At 36.5% G+C, this 18,681-nt stretch overlaps 1 long non-coding RNA gene across 1 annotated transcript in view; it reads left to right on the top strand.

Moving 5' to 3' along the window:
• The window catches only part of LOC111094820, a 163,927-nt gene that overhangs the window by 133,514 nt on the left and 11,732 nt on the right, over nucleotides 1–18,681 (top strand). Inside the window, exon 4 of the long non-coding RNA XR_005386021.1 lies at nucleotides 6,903–7,083. This is a non-coding gene — a long non-coding RNA (uncharacterized LOC111094820). The remainder of the gene's footprint in view (nucleotides 1–6,902; nucleotides 7,084–18,681) is intronic.

Below are 18,681 nucleotides of genomic sequence, written 5' to 3'. Positions count from 1 at the left end.
GATGTGGAAGCAACCCAAAAGCCCATAAGAGATGAATGAATAAAAAAGATGCAGTATATACACACAATGGAATATTATTCAGCCTTGAGAAAGGAAAAATATCCTCTCATTTGTGACATTGATGGACCTTGAGTGCATTATGGTATGCAAGAGAAGTCAGAGAAAGTCAAGTACCATATGGTATCACTTACATGTGGAATATAAAAAAATGTAAACCTTTAAAAAACAGTAAAATGGTAGCTACCAGAGGATAGGGGCAGGATAAATAAGAGTGATGTTGTATAAAGGAACAAATTTGTAATGAATAGTGAATAAGCCATAGAGATGTAAGATATAGTATAATAAATACAATACTATTGTACTGTAATTATACAATCCCATCAATATTGCTACATCAATCATATAAAAAATTTATCAAAGTAATATGTTATACACTTTTTAAAGATTTATTTATTTATTTATTTGTTTGTTTATTTATTTATTTATGATAGACATAGAGAGAGAGAGAGGCGGAGACACAGTAGGAGGGAGAAGCAGGCTCCACGCCGGGAGCCCAACTCGGGACTCAATCCCGGGACTCTAGGATCGCGCCCTGGGCCAAAGGCAGGCGCTAAACCACCGAGCCACTCAGGGGGTCCCCTGTTATACACCTTAAACTTGAACAATGTTACATGTAAAATTTCCTCAAAAAAGCCTGTTTAAAAAAAAAAAAAAGAAAGAAAAAGCCTGTTTTGTTTAGAAAACAAAGTAAATAAAATCACTCTTAGAGACAGAACATGAGAGACTCCTAACTCTGGGAAATGAACAAGGGGTGGTAGAAAGGGAGGTGGGCGGGGGATGGGAGTGACTGGGTGACAAGCACTGAGGGGGGCACTTGATGGGATGAGCACTGGGTGTTATGCTATATGTTGGCAAGTTGAACTCCAAAAAAAAAAAAAAATCACTCTTAGAAAACACCTGTTTCAGCCATTCAACAAATATTTATCAAGTACCAAGTACCTGAGAAGTTCTAGTAATACAACAGCAAAGAAAAGCAGTTAAAATCCCTGCCTTTAAGTAGATTACATTCTAAAAGGTAAGGATCATCACAAAAAATTACATATATGCACACACACATATATAATATAGTATGTGTGTATATAAGTATGTATTGTATACATTGCATACATATGTGTGTATATATAGATACATGTTATATGTAAGTATACACATGCACATAAGGTATAGTAAGTTGTCGAGTAAAACAAATCAGAGAAGAGAATAGAAATACTAGAGTTGCAGTTGTAATTTAAAATGAGAAATAAGTTCAGGAAAATTCTCTAAGATATATGACAATTAAAGGTGATCAAATAACTTTAAAATTATACAGGTGCAGATTAGATAGATGAAGGAGTTTGGGTATCACCAACATAGTAGATGATATTTGAAGCCATAACATTGATTGGGTCAACAGGGGGACTGAGATAGGGAAGACAGTCAAATTGAAATGGGAGAAAAAACCCAGAGGGTATAGTATTCTCAAAGGCAAGTGAAGAAAGGAAGCAGGAAGGAAGTGGGACATATGTGGCAATTGCTACTGGTCGGTCCACTGCACATAGTAATTGGAGTTCACTGGAAACTACAGGAAGAAGTTTTGGGAAGCCTGGTGAGGGTGAAAGCTACACATTTGAGAATGTTAACTGGCCAATATCCTCTAGTAATCTTGACCTTACTCCTAAAACCTAGATGTCTTATGCCCCCACAGCTCCTAGTTCTTACCATTTTCAATGCAAAGTATTTATATTAAACTGAACACGTTATAGCTGTGTACCTTTCTCCCTTGGTAGTGAGCTCCTTGAAACTAGGCTGTTTATTTTAGCTCAGCGTCTTTAACTACTTGTTAGGCTCACAGTAAACAGGCATCGAAAGAAGTAAAAAGTGAATGAAAGGCACTGATCTTTCATATTTTTCATATTCCTTGGCAAAATATCTCTTTGCAATTCAAGACAATTGTACCCTTTGAAAAGTGTTAGGTTGATCATTCAGCATTCTGAAGCAGCCCTGAGAATTATAAATGAAACAGAGCACTGCCTTAAAAAAATCAAAGAGCCACATATTAAAGATGATTGATTAATCTTATGGCTTGAGGAATGTCCACACAGTAAATGTTACTGAGTGGGCTGCTTCTGTCATATTGGTCTATGCTATTGTGATAAACTGTAAGGAGACATGGCAGATGAAGCTAACTCATAATTCTGAGGAGTTACTCTGCAAAGAAACACCAGAATATATCCGATCAAATAAAATAAGGTTTTAGGTTCATTTTCCAAATTTCCTTTTCATGATAAAAGGTTGAATGGGAAAATAAGAACACGATCTTATTTGCAGAGAAAACTAATGGGAAACTTAGACTCACTTGCAAGTTTCTTAGTGTATCTGTGCTATGTTATGATCACTTCTTATTTTTGTTCAATATGTTAGGCTTGTTTCTGCTATGTCAGAATAAGAATATTAAAATCCTTAGACCGGGGCAGCCTGGGTGGCTCAGCGGTTTAGCACCACCTTCAGCCCAGGGTGTGATCCTGGAGATCCAGGATCGAGTCCCAGGTCAGGCTTCCTGCATGGAGCCTGCTTCTCCCTTTGCCTGTGTCTCTGTCTCTCTTTCTCTGTCTCTCTCTTTGTCTGTCAGGAATATATAAAGAAAATCTTTTAAAAAAAATAAAATCCTTAGACCAATAGCATAATGCCAAAAACATCCATGTATAATTCAGGATTACAAAAGAGAAGAATATTTTTTTTTTGTAATTCTTACATAGTAGTTGATGTGTTATGCATTCCCTTAATGCATATTTAATCCATGGCCTTCAAGAGATTATTCATATGCTTGAATTACTATAATTAATAATAACAACAATAATAATAAGCAACAGAAGTTATCATTCACTGAACACCATCAATATGCCAGACATAACATTACAATGATTAACCAAATTGTATAGATGAAAAAGTTGAGTAGCTCATCAAGGTCACACAGCTCATTAGTAGTGGCTGGGATTTAAACCCAGGCATCTCAGGCCCTAGAACAGATTTCCTCAACTTTGGCAATATTGACATTCTAGGCTAGGAAATACATTGTCATGAAGGTTGTTCTGTGCATCCCAGGATGTTGAGCAGCTTCCCTGGCCTCCATGCACTACATGCCAATAGCATCTCCCAATTGTGACAACTACAAATGTCTCCAGACATTTTCAAATGTTTCCTGGTGAGCAAAATCGCTCCCAGTGGAGATCACTCCTCTAGAGTTATTGCCCTAGTCTCAATGCTCCATGGTCTTCAGAGTAAACTCTTTAAATACAAGAGAATAGAAACAGGATCCACATGTGGACTTGAATCTTAATTCTCCTCAGTGACCTAGTCCATTTTTAACATTGTGGCTCTTAGAGGTGAACTCAGTCTTTGCCTCAACAGTCTTCAATCGGCTGGCATTTATTGGCCATCTTTATTGTTCCTGGCACTGGAATAAGAACTAAGATTCTAATTAATGTGTTGTTCCTGAAGGAAGTATAACCTCAGCCCAATGGTGGAATATCCTTAACAGAGTCTTAAAGTTTCAGAGCAATGTGTCAGTTGATCCCAAGAAAGCATTTCTTTACTTCAGTTTTCCCAGTCTGGAGTATTTGTAGTTGAAAGATCAGGAAAGGGCATTTAAAATGTTTGGGGAAACAAATTCCAATCAGGCCTATAATAGAATACATATTATTTTCCTAGTTTAAAAGTAGGCAAACCTAGAAAGTCTTTTGTGCTGCTGGCAAGCCCAGAGAGTCCAGAATATGTGAAGGAGATCCTGTGTTCTCTGCATCATCCAATTTATATATAGCTGGCCAGGGCAGGAATATCTATGTCATAAACTTTTTGGAGTTGAAACAGGAAGATAGTAATATAATTGATATCACAATCAGAGATTTATTAATAAGTAGGAATAAAAACAGCAACAATAAGAGTCGATAAGGAGTGTTTAGTATGGACAACTCTATCAAGCATTCCTTTAAACCCATGTAGCCATCCTATCTGCTGATACAGTCACATTTTACAGATGAGGAAACTTAAAAAAAAAGAAGAAGAAGAAGTAAGTAATGTCCTAATGGCATACAAGCAGTGATTGGCAGAATGGAAATTTGAATGGAGGCAGTCTGACTCCAGCCCCCCCAACAAGGTTATACTGCTTTTAAAATATTACTTTTAATATGCTGGATGCTTTCATATACATATGGGTACATGAATAACAGACATACTCTATCCAGAGAGGAGGGTGGGAAGAGGAGGTTGGGTATGCTAAAGTATAGGCATTCTAAAATCTGCAATTTGTCAAATTAGGTATACACACCCTTTATACCAGCATTCTCACACATGCTGGTGTGTGTGCGTGTGTGTGTACCCAAACAAATTCCATAAAGAAACATGCATGGATATACCTTGCAGTCTTATTTTGAGGGGTGGGGACTTGGAGGCAATCTCAATATTTTTTGCTGGACCAATGGTTAGGTAAAATGTGGTACCTACACATCTGTAGTACTATGCAAGTATTCAACTAGATATAAATATAATACATGGATGGTTCAGAAAATATAGCACTGAGTAAAGGAAGAAACAAAATGAAACATAGTGAAATACCATCCTCATAAATTCAAAATGCATGTACACATTTGGCAAAATCATACAAAGGATATGTATTAAACAGATTAGAATGGTTCCATATGGAGGAAAGGGAATGGGAAACACAAATGCAAATAAGATGGAAAAATAAATAGAATAGGGGCCTTGCTGTGTACCATATGGTACTACAAATACCTCAACTCTCTGCATTTAATTCCAAAAACCAAATCAAAAGTATTCTCTAATACCGAGTTCCAAAGTAATTTAATATGAAAATATGAAACATTAAAAAATTATCTCCACAATAAAAATATAATGACTTATCTTTTCTTGACCATAACATCATTCTGGTATTTGTTTTACAAATGCAGGGAACTGTATGGGCCTGCAGAAGAGTGATTCACTACCTGGCTAACTGTCTTTTAAGAGTTTATCTTGTTCCACTGCTGGCACTCCAAATCTATCTACTTACCTATATTGCAAAGAGTTTCAGGTGGGAAGTAGCTTCCATCTGATGAATTTATCTAAGAACTCCTGCTTTTCAGCTCTCCTTTCCCTGGCTTTTTGCTCTAATTTTAAAAATCTTAATCGTTAAATTCTATGCTGGTCATTAGTGCTATTCACCAAGTATTTCTGCTTCTTGCCATTCTCGGTACACAGAATCATTTTCTGGCTTCCTTTGGGTTTAATGGGACTGACTTGAACTGGCCAATGTGTCTGACCCTTCTTTGGAAGTGCAAGACCTCTAAAGCTGCTTTTTCCATCTGACACAATAGTCGCAAGTTTTAATGCTTGCTCCTTTTGCCTTAATATCTGAGCAACTAAAATGTACACAGAGCCCAGTTAGTTTATATTGGACACATAATATGCACTTAAATATTTCTTAAATTACTGGGATTTGGTGAGTTTATATTGCTGAAGTATACCCTAATACATCTTGACTATAAAATTTCCAATAGTTAAATCATTGGTGAAAATAATCCCTATGATCCTAGGATTGTTTGTACTGGAATATTGGTTGGTATGGCTAATGAGTTTATATTTGCTGAAAACTCGAAAACCTTAGTATAGGCCACCTGATTGAGTAAACATATTGACTATCTTATATGGTGTAACATAAAAACATGAACTCGAGTCCAGATGAATATTTTCTTTTTTTTTTAAATTTTTATTTATTTATGATAGTCACAGAGAGAGAAAGAGAGAGAGGCAGAGACATAGGCAGAGGGAGAAGCAGGCTCCATGCACCGGAAGCCCCATGTGGGATTCGATCCTGGGTCTCCAGGATCGCGCCCTGGGCCAAAGGCAGGCGCCAAACCACTGCGCCACCCAGGGATCCCCAGATGAATATTTTCTATATTGTTTCTTACTGATTGAAAAACTTGTTTTTGCCATATACAAAAGGAAGACAGATTGATAGAAAAAGATTGGATCTTAAAGCATCATTAGTCATTTCTGAGATTTTTAAAACAGGCCTATTGATTTATTTGTGGATAATTTCTTTTTAAAGTTTTCCCCCTTAAAAAATATATTTAGCCAACCATCCTGTCCATTTCCTTGGTAAATTTGTCAGAACATGGCACCTGGTTCAACTAATCCACTCTTGCCTTTTTTCACCATGACTTTTCTATGTAGAAAATTTTCACTGTCATTGTGAGATTCCTTTGTTCTCCGTTGAATGAAAAATAATTTGCAATTAATTTGACAGTTACAAATGAACATGTTCTCTTTTGTTTTGTCTAAGAGGTCTGCATAAACACTGCTTTTGAGCAGTATCTTCAGTGAAGGAAAATGAAGCATAGCCTTCTAAATTAATGTGCCAAGAGGGATTGAAAACTTGCCATTACCTAGTTGGCATTTTAAAGACACCAGGTATATGGGTGTACAAGATGTCTTTGTTTATTCTATGACAAGAGTCAGGTAGAGTCAATTGGATGCTTTTTAAATGCATCCTCTTATGTTGATATTTTGTATGTATGATTCCGTGAGGGGTGGTAAATATGCTATTTACTGCTAGATGTGTGCTTGAGTGCTCTTCAGAGAATCTTGTCACTCTATCGCAAGGCAGAAAACTATGTCCCTTCTCCTTGAAACTGGCTGGGCTCTTGTGACTGCTGTATTTTAATTGGGTATGGCATAAGTAATACTCTGTGACTTCTGAGACTATCATAAAAGATGATACAACTTCCACCTGGTGCTGGCTCACTTCATATTCTCTCTCCTTCACTCTCATTCTCTCCTCTCTTTCTCTTCTCACCCTTGGAATCCAGCTGCCAGACTGTGAGGAATTCTAGGCCACGTGAAGAAACACCTGTGGGTGTTCCAGCTAACAGACTCCTCTGTGGTCCCAGCGAGCATCCCATACTAACTGCTAGATGTGTGAGTGAAGAAGCCAGCAAGGCTATTCCAATCCCACTTGTCATCTGATGGCAGGTGTGTGAGAGATCACAGGTGAGAACCCTCCAGCTGAGCACAGTAAATCCCCAGCATTGTGAGAAATAATAAATGACAGTTGTCATTTGTTATATCACTAAGTTTGAAGGGGTTTGTTTTGAAGCAATAGATAACTAGAGCAAACCAATTGGTAAAGTGACTTGTTACGGTCACATGGAAGTTGGATTGTCAAACCCCAAGGTTTGCTTGTTACCTTTTTAAAGATTTTTTATTTATTTGAGAGAGAGAGAGAGAGAGACGGAGAAGCAGGCTCCATGCAGGGAGTCTGATGTAGGACTCCATCCTGGGTCTCCAGGATCATGCCCTGGGCCGAAGGTGGCACTAAACTACTAAGCCACTGGGGCTGCCCTGCTTGTTATCTTATAAATGTACTCCTTCAAAGTTTTGCACCTGTAATCTATTCTTTGGAGAAAAGAAACCATGTATGTATCTATGGGTAGATGCTCATAGGAAAATACTGATGGATCTTCATTAACTTTATTCACTGATAATAAATAGCAAGAGTTCTAGAAAAACACTGTTAAGCTCTGCTGTAGTCTATCCTATAATATTTCATCCTCTTTTTTGTTGGTGGTAGATAGGAAGGAGTTGAGGATAGGGCTTGCATTTAGAGAGTATGTTTTCTTTTTTGTGAATTACAAAGAATCTCATAAAACAGCAAGTTTAGAGCAAAAAAAGAGCCCAGATTATGTGTCAGACCTATATATGGATCGAACACTTGCTAGCTATGTAGCTTTGAACAAAGACCAAATGAACCAATACTCATTTTTTGCAGATAAGTGATCGAAAAGCCAAAGAGGTGAACTGACTTGCCCAAGGTCATGTCCTAATTATAAATTAAAATCAGGTGTTCTCTCAACTATATTATGCTGTGCTATTTATATGTATTTTTTTTACTAAGGAGAGGAAAAGGAAACTTAAAAAGCATTTATCAGTTGCTTACAATGGAGTAAACAAAAGTGCCATGCACATATAAGGATCCTTTGGAGTTGATGCTGGTGTTACTAAACCACAGAACAATGGAGTTAGCTGAGGTTCCTGAAGCTAGCTCAGAGTCACAGCTAACATGTACAAGAGGCAACATTTAGATTTATACTTGAGTCACTATAAACCTATTTACTCTGCCATCAAATCTCCATGCCATATTCTTGATTACATTTATTTTCCTTAATGTTTATTTTAAAAATTGGCATCGCTTTCATTTTTTCCAAGTTTCTCCTTCTCTCTACAACTTAAATTAACATTGGCATTCTTTTCTTTGTATAGTTCTGTTCCCTAATTAAAAATACATCTTAGGTGTCATGTCTTTCTAAAAATCATGAAAAGTTATTTCATTTGAAGTTTCTGAAAAGACAAAATCCTATCTGAAAGATAATTTTCATCCTATCGCTGCTCTGTATTCTTTGCCTTTCTATTTGACTTTGCAGACAGAATCTAGCTCTGAGCAAAGAAAGGGCAAAGTTCCCCTCTGAGGACCACTCCCCAGAGCCTTCATGCCTTAGTACCAGAGAGTCATTATTGTAGTCTTCAAACACTAATTAACCCAGTAGTGATTTGGGCGGACTTGGCTAGGAATTAAACTATGAATCCTCCTTAGAAGCTTGACTGTTGACTACACATCATGGACATCCAGGAATATGATTTGCATCCCATCCATTCCCTTACTTTATGGGAGAAGATATCAAAGACCATCACAAGCAGGACTTATGCACTTAGCAAATTATAATCATGAAAGTACTTCATGAAACTTGGTGAAAGACATAATGGAGGAATAATGGCTTCCAACTCCACTTAAAGGTACTTATAACAGCTCCTGGGTGGTTTAAGCATAAGATGAAATATAACAAGAAAAATTTCACACTGCAACATCTATTTATTAGAACACATGTTTTGAAGACAGATCTGGGTTTGTCAGGTAGGTAGTTGGGTCTTTTTGATTTTTTCAGTTGGATCTTTTTGATAGCTTCCTTATCACATGAGATAATATCTACTTTACATGGGTTTTTATTAGAATTAAGAGATAATGCTCTTAAAAGATTTGACATGGACTTACTAATGTGTAATAGGCACTTAGTAGTTTCTAGAAAATAATATTACAAAGATGGGCTAGATTTGAAAATCCCATGTACTGAAATGTTTTTGGTGGTGAAGTGGATCAAAATAAATGCTTGAACTGGCAGTGTATAATACAGGAGGGAGTTGAGCCTGTAGAGACCTGGGAAAAGATTTCCAATTGAGGGTTTCCCAATACATTTTTAAAGGAAACGCTATACTGACTAAACAAAGCCTGTGCATTTTGTTTGCATCTCACCAGTTCAATACCCATAACATACAGAAATATTAGACAAAATTTCTACTTCTCCCTATTTCTAAGTAGTATTTTTAACAGGACATGTATTGATTTTCTATCTAACTAAATATAGAGTAAATTAGGGTCCAGCAACATAGTCAGATTCTTGTAGAAACATATACATAGATGGGATTAAATATATCAAAATAAAAGTTTTGTTATGTAGATAAGCTTTTTAAAAAGTCTCTAGAAATTAAGAGAGAATTTGAAAGTTTGACATTGTATAAGAGCTCATATTGCAATGGCCCATAAAGTTTCAATGTTCCAGGTATGCTTTAGTAGGAAGATCAGTTTCTAACACAAATAGGGACAAGACATGTGACCCAGAATCTACAGGAGGAAGAGAAACTACAGTTCTTACATAAAGCAAAATTCCTTCAAGAGCTGTCTCATCTGACATGAGAGACTACAAAGAGACTACAACATCTTTCAATAATGCCCTGAGGATATTGTGAAGAAGTTTGCCATATGAATCTGACCAAGGCCTTTGGTATGGTTTAGCCTCCAATCTATTTTTTTAATTGACATATAATTAACATACAGTATTATATTAGTTTCAGGTGTATAATATAATGATTCAGCAATTCTATACATTATTCAGTGCTCATCATATTAAGTGTACTCTTAATTCTCATTACCTATTTCACCCATCCCCCTACCTATCTCCCCTCTGCTAACTACCAGTTTGCTCTCTGTGTTTAAGAGTCTTTTCTTTTTTTTAAGATTTTATTTTTGAGAGAGAGCACACAAGAGAGAGCACAAGTCAGGGGAAGTGGCAGAGGGAGAAGCAGACTCCCTGCAGAGAAGAGAGCCCAACTTGGGCCACAAGCCCAGGATCACGACCTGAACTGAAGTCAGATGCTTAACTGACTGAACCACCCAGGTGCCCCCTAAGGTCTTTTTTGGTTTGTATCTTTTTTTCTTTTATTTTCTGTTCATTGTTTAGTTTCTTAAATTCCACATGAGTGAAATTATGTTATTTGTCTTTCTCTGACTAACTCATTTAACTTAGCATTATATCCTCTAGATCTATCCACGTTGTTGCAAATGGCAAGATCTAATTATTTTTCATTACAGAGTGATATTCCACCACCCATACCCACTCCACACATCTTTTTTATCCATTCATCTATAAATAGCATTTGGGGTTGCTTTCATACCTTGGCTATTGTAAATAATGCTACAATAAACATAGAGGTGCATGTATTTTTTCAAATTCATGTTTTTGTTTTCTTTAGGTAAATACCCAGTAGTGGAATTACTGGATATTATGATATTTCTATTTTTAATTTTTGGGGGAACCTTCATACTGTTTTCCATGGTGGCTACAGCAATGTGCATTCCCACCAACAGTGCATGAGTGTTCCTTTTTCCCTGTATCCTTACCAGCACTTATTATTTCTTGTCTTCTTGATTCTAGCCATTCTGATCGGTATAGAGCGATATCTCATTGTAGTTTTGATTCGTATTTCCCTGATGATGAGTGACGTTGAGAGTCTTTTCATGTGTCTGTTGGCCAGCTATATATCTTTGGAAAAATGTCTACTCAGGTCTTCCTCTGCACGTTTTTTGATCAGATGTTTCTTTTTTTTTTGGCATTGTATAAATTTTTTTTGAGAGAGAGAGAGAGAGCTCAAGAGCTCATGTGCTGGGGGGAGAGGAACAGAGGGAGAGGGAGTAAGAGAACCTTAAGCAGGCTCCATGCTCAGCATGGAGCTCATCATGGGGCTCGATCTCACAACCCTGAGATCATGACCTGAGCCAAAATTAAGAGTCAGTGGCTTAACTGACTGACCCACCCAGGCACCCCAGAGTTGTATAAATTCTTTCTATATTTTGGATATTATCTTATCAGATATGTCATTTGCAAATATCTTCTCTCATTTAGTAGGTGCCTTTTTATTTTGTTGATGATTTCCTTTGCTCTGAAGGAACTTTTTATTTTGTTGTAGTCCCAATAGTTTATTTTTGCTTTTGTTTTCCTTGCTTCAGGAGACATATCTAGAAAAATGTTTTTATGGATGATGTTGAAGAAATTGCTGCTTATATTTTTTTCTAGGGGTTTAATGGTTTCAGGTCCCACATTTAGGTCTTTAATCCATTTTGAGTTTATTATTATGTATGGTGTAAGAAAGTGGTCCAGTTTCATTCTTGTGCATGTAGCTGTACAGTTTCCCGACACCTTTTGTTGAAGAGACTGTATTTTCCCCATCATATATTCTTGACCCCTTTGTCTTAGATTAACTGACTATATAAAACAAAAGCTATAGTTTTAATTTGCTACACTAACAAAGGATTAAGAGAGAAAAAAACACATTATAAACTCAATATATATAGAAAATGTAGGTAATCAAGCATAATGCCCATTCATGATTTTAAAAAAGCTCTTAGTATACTGCAGATTTTCTTAGCCTAATAAAAGAATGATACCAAAATATTTGATTCAATACTATAATAAAAGGCTCAACCTTTGTGATAAGAGAAGCAAACGTTTTTAAAATATAAGAGAACAGAAAAAATAAAAAGAAAATTGTCTTTATTTGCACATGATGGTTATCTACACAGAAACTTCAATGACCCCTACCAACTAATAGAACTAAGAAAGTGACTATGTTTTGGAGTAAACGATTGCTGTGAAGTAATCTATAACCCTTCTGTATAACAAAGTAGCAATAGCCAACTTGAAATTATAATAAACAAAGATCTTATCAGCAATAAACTCTAAGCACCTAGTAAAAAAAATTTAAAGTTGTAGAAAATTTTGTGGATAAAATGCAAAGATTATTGAAAGTGATGTATTAGGGTTCTCCAGAGAAATAAAAATGATAGTACATATAGAAAGAGATCTAGTATACGCACTTAGCTCACATGATTATGGAGGCTAATTCCTACTATCTGCAGTTTACAAGCTGGATGTCTAGGAAAACTGGTGGTATAGTTCTAGTCCAAAGCTTAGGGCCTGGGAAACAGGGTATGCAATAGTGTAATTCCTTGTATGAGTCCAAAAGCTTGAGAACCAGGAGAAATGATGTCTGAGGGAAGCAGAAGATGGAGGTTCCAGCTCAAGCAGAGAGCAAATTTACCTTTCATTCATCTTTTTGTCCTATTCAGGATCTCAAGGTTCCTGTCCATATCAGTGAGGACATTCTTCTTTACTCAGTGTACTAATTCAAATGCTAATCTTTTTCCAGAAACATCTTCACAGACACACTTTGGAATATGTTTTACCAACTATTGGGGCATCGCTTAGCCCAGTGAAGTTGACAGAAAAATTTATCACAGGCCATAAAGAAGACGTTATTGTATCAGACATCGTGTTCAGGTGCTTATAACAGGAAACACTAAAAGTGGACTAATTAAAACATGTTTTACTTCTCTCATGTAAAATGAACCATGGAGGAGGTTAAAGTTAGTGCAGTGACTATATAATGCTCTCAGGGACCTAGGTTTTCTTGAACTTTCACTCTACCATCCTTAGCGTGTGACTTTTATCATCTTCATCAAAGGGAGGGCTTGTCCAGCATAGTAGGAAGCATTACAAGCTTGAAGAAGGGGAAGGGTGAAGGGCAAAAAAAGTTGATGCTGGTCGATTCCAACTCTTTGTAAACAGCTGTCCTGGAAGTTCTGCCCAGCAACTTGCACTTATATTTTATTGGCCAGAAATATGTCACATGGTCTCTCTACCTGTAAGGAGGCTGTGAAATGTACCTTTCCTCATGAGGATATTGCTACTCTGAAGAAAATTGGAGTTTTGTTACTTAGAAGAAGGCAGTTCGGTTATTATACAGGGAACCAGCAGTCTATTGCCATGCTCAGTAATTGGCAAGCTATTCCTAGTTTATACATGTGAAGATTCACTATCAAAATGATATTGATTCTACCCTAATTAGTATATGGATTCAGTGCAATATCACTTTCATGGATATTGAAAAATTCACATGAGAAGGAACACAGCATAGTGATTAGGATTACAAACTCTGGAGCCAGACTGATTGACTTCAGATCCAGGCTCTGACACTTACAAGCTGTGTGACCTTGGGAAATTAATTAACCACTCTGTACTTTAGTCTCTTCATCCGTAAATTGCAGATGATAATAGTAGTACCTATTGTAGTACCTCATTGTGTTTATTGTAAAGAATAAATGAGTTGTTGTTTTTAAAGGACATTGAATAGAACCTATCATATATTAAGTTCATTGTGTTTGTTAAAGATATATTAACATATTAACAGGAACCAATAAGATCCAAGATAATTTTTAAGATGAATATATGGAGTCTTACTACATACCACAGATTATTACAGAATGGTAGTAAGACCATGTATTATTGATGCAGGAATAGACAGACCAGTGCGATAGAAATAACCCAGCACCTGATGGAAACCCACCAGAGAACTAGGCATATGACAGAGGTTGCAGTAAAACTCAGAGGGGAAAAATCAAGATTGTCAGGAAATGATGCTGGGACAATTGGTTTCCCATTTGGAAAAAAAAATCCTATCTGCTTCACAGTATATTCAAAGATAAATCACAACACGCTCAAAGATAAATTTCAGATGTATTAAAGATAGAAAAAAATTTTTAAAGAAGTGAACTTTAAAGTCAATACATAAAAATCTAAGAGAATATCTGTTACCTCCAGGTATGAAAGAATTTCTTAAGCAGAATAAACACAGACTGCCAAGGAAAAGATGGTAATTTGACCACATAAAATTTGAAACCTTCTACCAATTAAATAAAAACACTGTGAGAAAATAAAAAGTTAAACCACAAACTTGGAAAAGAAATGTGCAAAGCACAGTACCAATAAAAATTAGTAACCACAATTCATAAAGAACTCCTACAAATAAATAAGAAAAAGTCAACTCAAAATAAGATGGGAGAAGAAAAGATAGAACTAGGTACTAGAAAAAAAAAGTATTTGTCAGTATTTTTTATTTTATTCATTTTTATTGGAGTTCAATTTGGCAACATATAGCATATCACCCAGTGCTCATCTTGTCAAGTGTCCCCTCAGTGCCCATCACCCAGTCACCCCACCACCCCACCTACCTCCCCTTCCACTACCTCTTGTTCATTTTCCAGAGTTAGAAGTCTCTCATGTTCTGTCACCCTCACTGATATTTCCCATTCATTTTCTCTCCTTTCCCCTTTATTCCCTTTAACTATTTTTATATTCCCCAAATTAATGAGACCATATAATGTTCATCCTTCTCCAAGTGACTTACTTCACTCAGCATAATACCCTCCAGTTCCATCCAAGTCGAAGCAAATGGTGGGTATTTGTTGTTTCTAACGGCTGAGGAATATTCCATTGTATACATAGACCACATCTTCTTTATCCATTCATCTTTCGATGGACACCAAGGCTCCTTCCACAGTTTGGCTATTGTGGACATTGCTGCTAGAAACATCGGGGTGCAGGTGCGCCGGCATTTCATTGCATCTGTATCTTTGGGGTAAATCCCCAGCAGTGCAATTGCTGGGTCGTAGGGCAGGTCTATTTGTAACTCTTTGAGGAACCTCCACACAGTTTTCCAGAGTGGCTGCACCAGTTCACATTCCCACCAAGGGTGCAAGAGGGTTCCCCTTTCTCCACATCCTCTCCAACATTTGCTGTTTCCTATCTTGTTAATTTTCCCCATTCTCACTAGTGTGAGGTGGTATCTCATTGTGGTTTTGATTTATATTTCCCTGATGGCCAGTGATGTGGAGCATTTTCTCATGTGCTTGTTGGCCATGTCTGTGTCTTCCTCTGTGAGATTTCTGTTCATGTCTTTTGCCCATTTCATGATTGGATTGTTTCTTTGCTGTTGAGTTTAATAAGTTCTTTATAGATCTTGGATTACTAGCCCTTTATCTGATACATCATTTGCAAATATCTTCTCCCATTCTGTAGGTTGTCTTTTAGTTGTGTTGACTGTTTCTTTTGCTGTGCAGAAGCTTCTTATCTTGATGAAGTCCCAATAGTTCCTTTTTGCTTTTGTTTCCCTTGCCTTCATAGGTGTATCTTGCAAGAAGTTGCTGTGGCCCAGGTCAAAAAGGGTGTTGCCTGTGTTCTCCTCTAGGATTTTGATGGATTCTTGTCTCACATTTAGATCTTTTATCCATTTTGAGTTTCTCTTTGTGTATAGTGTAAGAGAATGGTCTAGTTTCATTCTTCTGCACATGGGTGTCCAATTTTCCCAGCACCATTTATTGAAGAGACTGTCCTTTTACCAATGGATAGTCTGTCCTGCTTTGTTGAATATTAGTTGACCATAGAGTTAAGGGCCAATTTCTGGATTCTCTTTTCTGTTCCATTGATCTATGTGTCTGTTTTGTGCCAGTACCACACTGTCTTGATGACCACAGCTTTGTAGTACAACCTGAAATCTGGCATTGTGATGCCCCCAGCTATGGTTTTCTTTTTTAATATTCCCCTGGCTATTTGGGGTCTTTTCTGATTCCACACAAATCTTAAGATGATTTGTTCCAACTCTGAAGAAAGTCCATGGTATTTTGATAGGGATTGCATTAAATGTGTAAATTGCCCTGGGTAGCATTGACATTCTCACAATATTCTTCCAATCCATGAGCATGGAATATTTTTCCATCTCTTTGTGTCTTCCTCAATTTCTTTTTTTTTTTTTAGATCTTATTTATTTATTCATGAGAGACACACGGAGAGAAAGAGAGAGGCAGAGACACAGGCAGAGGAAGAAGCAGACCCCATGCAGGGAGCCTGACATGGGACTCGATCCCGGGTCTCAGGAGCAGGCCCCGGGCCGAAGGTGGCACTAAACAGCTGAGCCACCCGAGCTGCCCATTTTCCTCGATTTCTATTTGTCAGTATTTATGAGCAATGCTAAGCAAATTAAATCAATGCAGTACCACTTCATATTCATTAGATTGGTAAAATTAGAAGATCTGATACTTCCAGCAGTTTGAGAAATTGTGTAGAAGTGAGCCATCTCATTCACTCCTGGTAGGAAGATAAATTGGTTTGTAACTACTTTGAAGGGCAACATGCCAGTTTCATGTAAAGATGAAGATGTGCATATCATATGCCTCAGCAATTCTACTTCTAGGTATAGAGAATATCTCCTACATGTAAAAATTTATTGAGGAATGATTATGTGTCAAGTGCTTAATGAATTGTCTTACTGAACCTTCAGTGCTAGTGTATGAGATAGACACTGTTATTGTTCTCATTTTATAGACAATGAACCAGGGCAGAAAGAGATTTAATAACTTACCTGGGTATATGTAGGTAATAAGCAAAAGACTTGAGATTGAAACACAGTCCGGCTCCAGAGACTGCTTTCTTAGCTAGCACCATCATATCATTCATATATAAAAGTTTGATTCAATTTTGTTGGTAATAACAAAATAATAATTATTATTCATAAAATTACCTAAGAGTTCTTTATTGTAAAATGGCTGAAGAAGTTGTTACTCTTCATATGATAGAATTCCACATGCCAGTTAAAATAAATGATTAAGTGGATCTATATGTATTACAGGTCTTAAAACATAAAATTGTGTGATAAAAAATGCAGAAGGACTCATACATTCTTTGTGTAATTTCCAAAACAATACTTGTAGATATGAACATAAGCATATTTAATAAAATATGAATTTATGGACGGAAGTGGTATATACTCACTCTGAAATAGTGGTCACTTCGGGATGAGTTTAGGAAGTGAAATTATAGGATTAGGGAGGAATATAAAGGGGACTTCCACTAAATTTGTAACATTTTATTTCTGTAAAAATTAAAGGCAAATTCTTAAAAGCCAACAACAAAAAATAACCCTAATTTTAAAAAGGGACAAAGGACTTGAATAGACATTTCTCCATAGAAGATCTATACGTAGACAACAAGCACATGAAAAGATGTTCAACATCATGGGTCATTAGGGAAATGCAAATCAAAGCCACGTTCAAATCAATTCCTCTTTTTACCAACTAGAATGACTATCCTAGGATGTTGGTAAGGATGTAGGGAAATAAGAACCTTTGTACATTGCTGATGAGAAGGTAAATAGTGTGACCACTGTGAAAAACAGTTTGGTGGTTCCTCAAAAACTGAACATATAATTATATGAAGGAAGGAAGTCCACTTCTAATGGAAAACAGAGACTCAAACAGATACTTGTAGGACAATATTTTTTTTTTACTTGTAGGACAATATTTATCGCTACATTACAACAGCCAAAAAGTGGAAATAACACAAATGTCCATCAACAAATGAATGGGTGATGGGCATTAAGGAGGGCATGTGATGTGATGAGTCCTAGGTGTTATACACTACTGATGAATTATTGAACTCTACATTGAAAACTAATGATGCACTATATGTTGGCTAACTGAATTTAAATTAAAAAATGAGTGGATAAATGAAATGTGGTATATACATACAGTGGAATATTAAGTCATAAAAAATAAATTCTGATGCATGCAAAAACCAGGATGAACCTTGAATACATTATGCTAATGAAAGAAGCCAGAACAAAAGATCAAATATTGTATGACTTCCCTTACGTGAGGTACCTAGACTAGGTCATAGGGACAGTAAGTAGATAAGATGATACCAAAGGGCAGGGGAATGGGAAGTTATTACTTAGTGGGTACAGAGTTTCTGTTTGGGATAAAAAACATTTTAGAAATAGAGGGTAATAATGGTTGCACAACAATGTAATTAATGCCACTGAACTGTACACTTAAAATAGTTTTAAATTGCATATTTTATGTTATATATATTTTACCACAGTATTTTAAATTCTGAGACAACTATGGCTAAATATTAATATTTTAATATTTAAATGATAGACACATGGTTCTGTATTATTTGTATTTTTTTAATTCTTGAAATAATTCCATGGTGGATTTATTCAGAAGAAAAGCGTATACTATTAAAGAAAGAGAAAAATATCTTGGGAGGGTTTAAGATTTCTGGATATAGGAAGTTCATTAATTCACTTGCCAATGATATCACAGTGTATTGCATTAAATATTAAAATTAATGAATTAGGGGATCCCTGGGCGGCTCAGCAGTTTGGCGCCTGCCTTTGGCCCAGGGCGTGATCCTGGAGTCCTGGGATCGAGTCCTGCATTGGACTCCTGGCATGGAGCCTGCTTCTCCCTCTGCCTGTGTCTCTGCCTCTCTCTCTCTGTCTATCATAAATAAATAAATAAATCTTAAAAAAATTAATTAATTAAAGCAACCCAAATCCACTCAAATGATTTGGAAGCTGAAACAA

The sequence above is a fragment of the Canis lupus genome, chromosome X (genome assembly GCF_011100685.1).
Source record: "Canis lupus familiaris isolate Mischka breed German Shepherd chromosome X, alternate assembly UU_Cfam_GSD_1.0, whole genome shotgun sequence".
NCBI lineage: Eukaryota > Metazoa > Chordata > Mammalia > Carnivora > Canidae > Canis > Canis lupus.
This window is presented reverse-complemented; position numbering and strand designations above follow the sequence as displayed.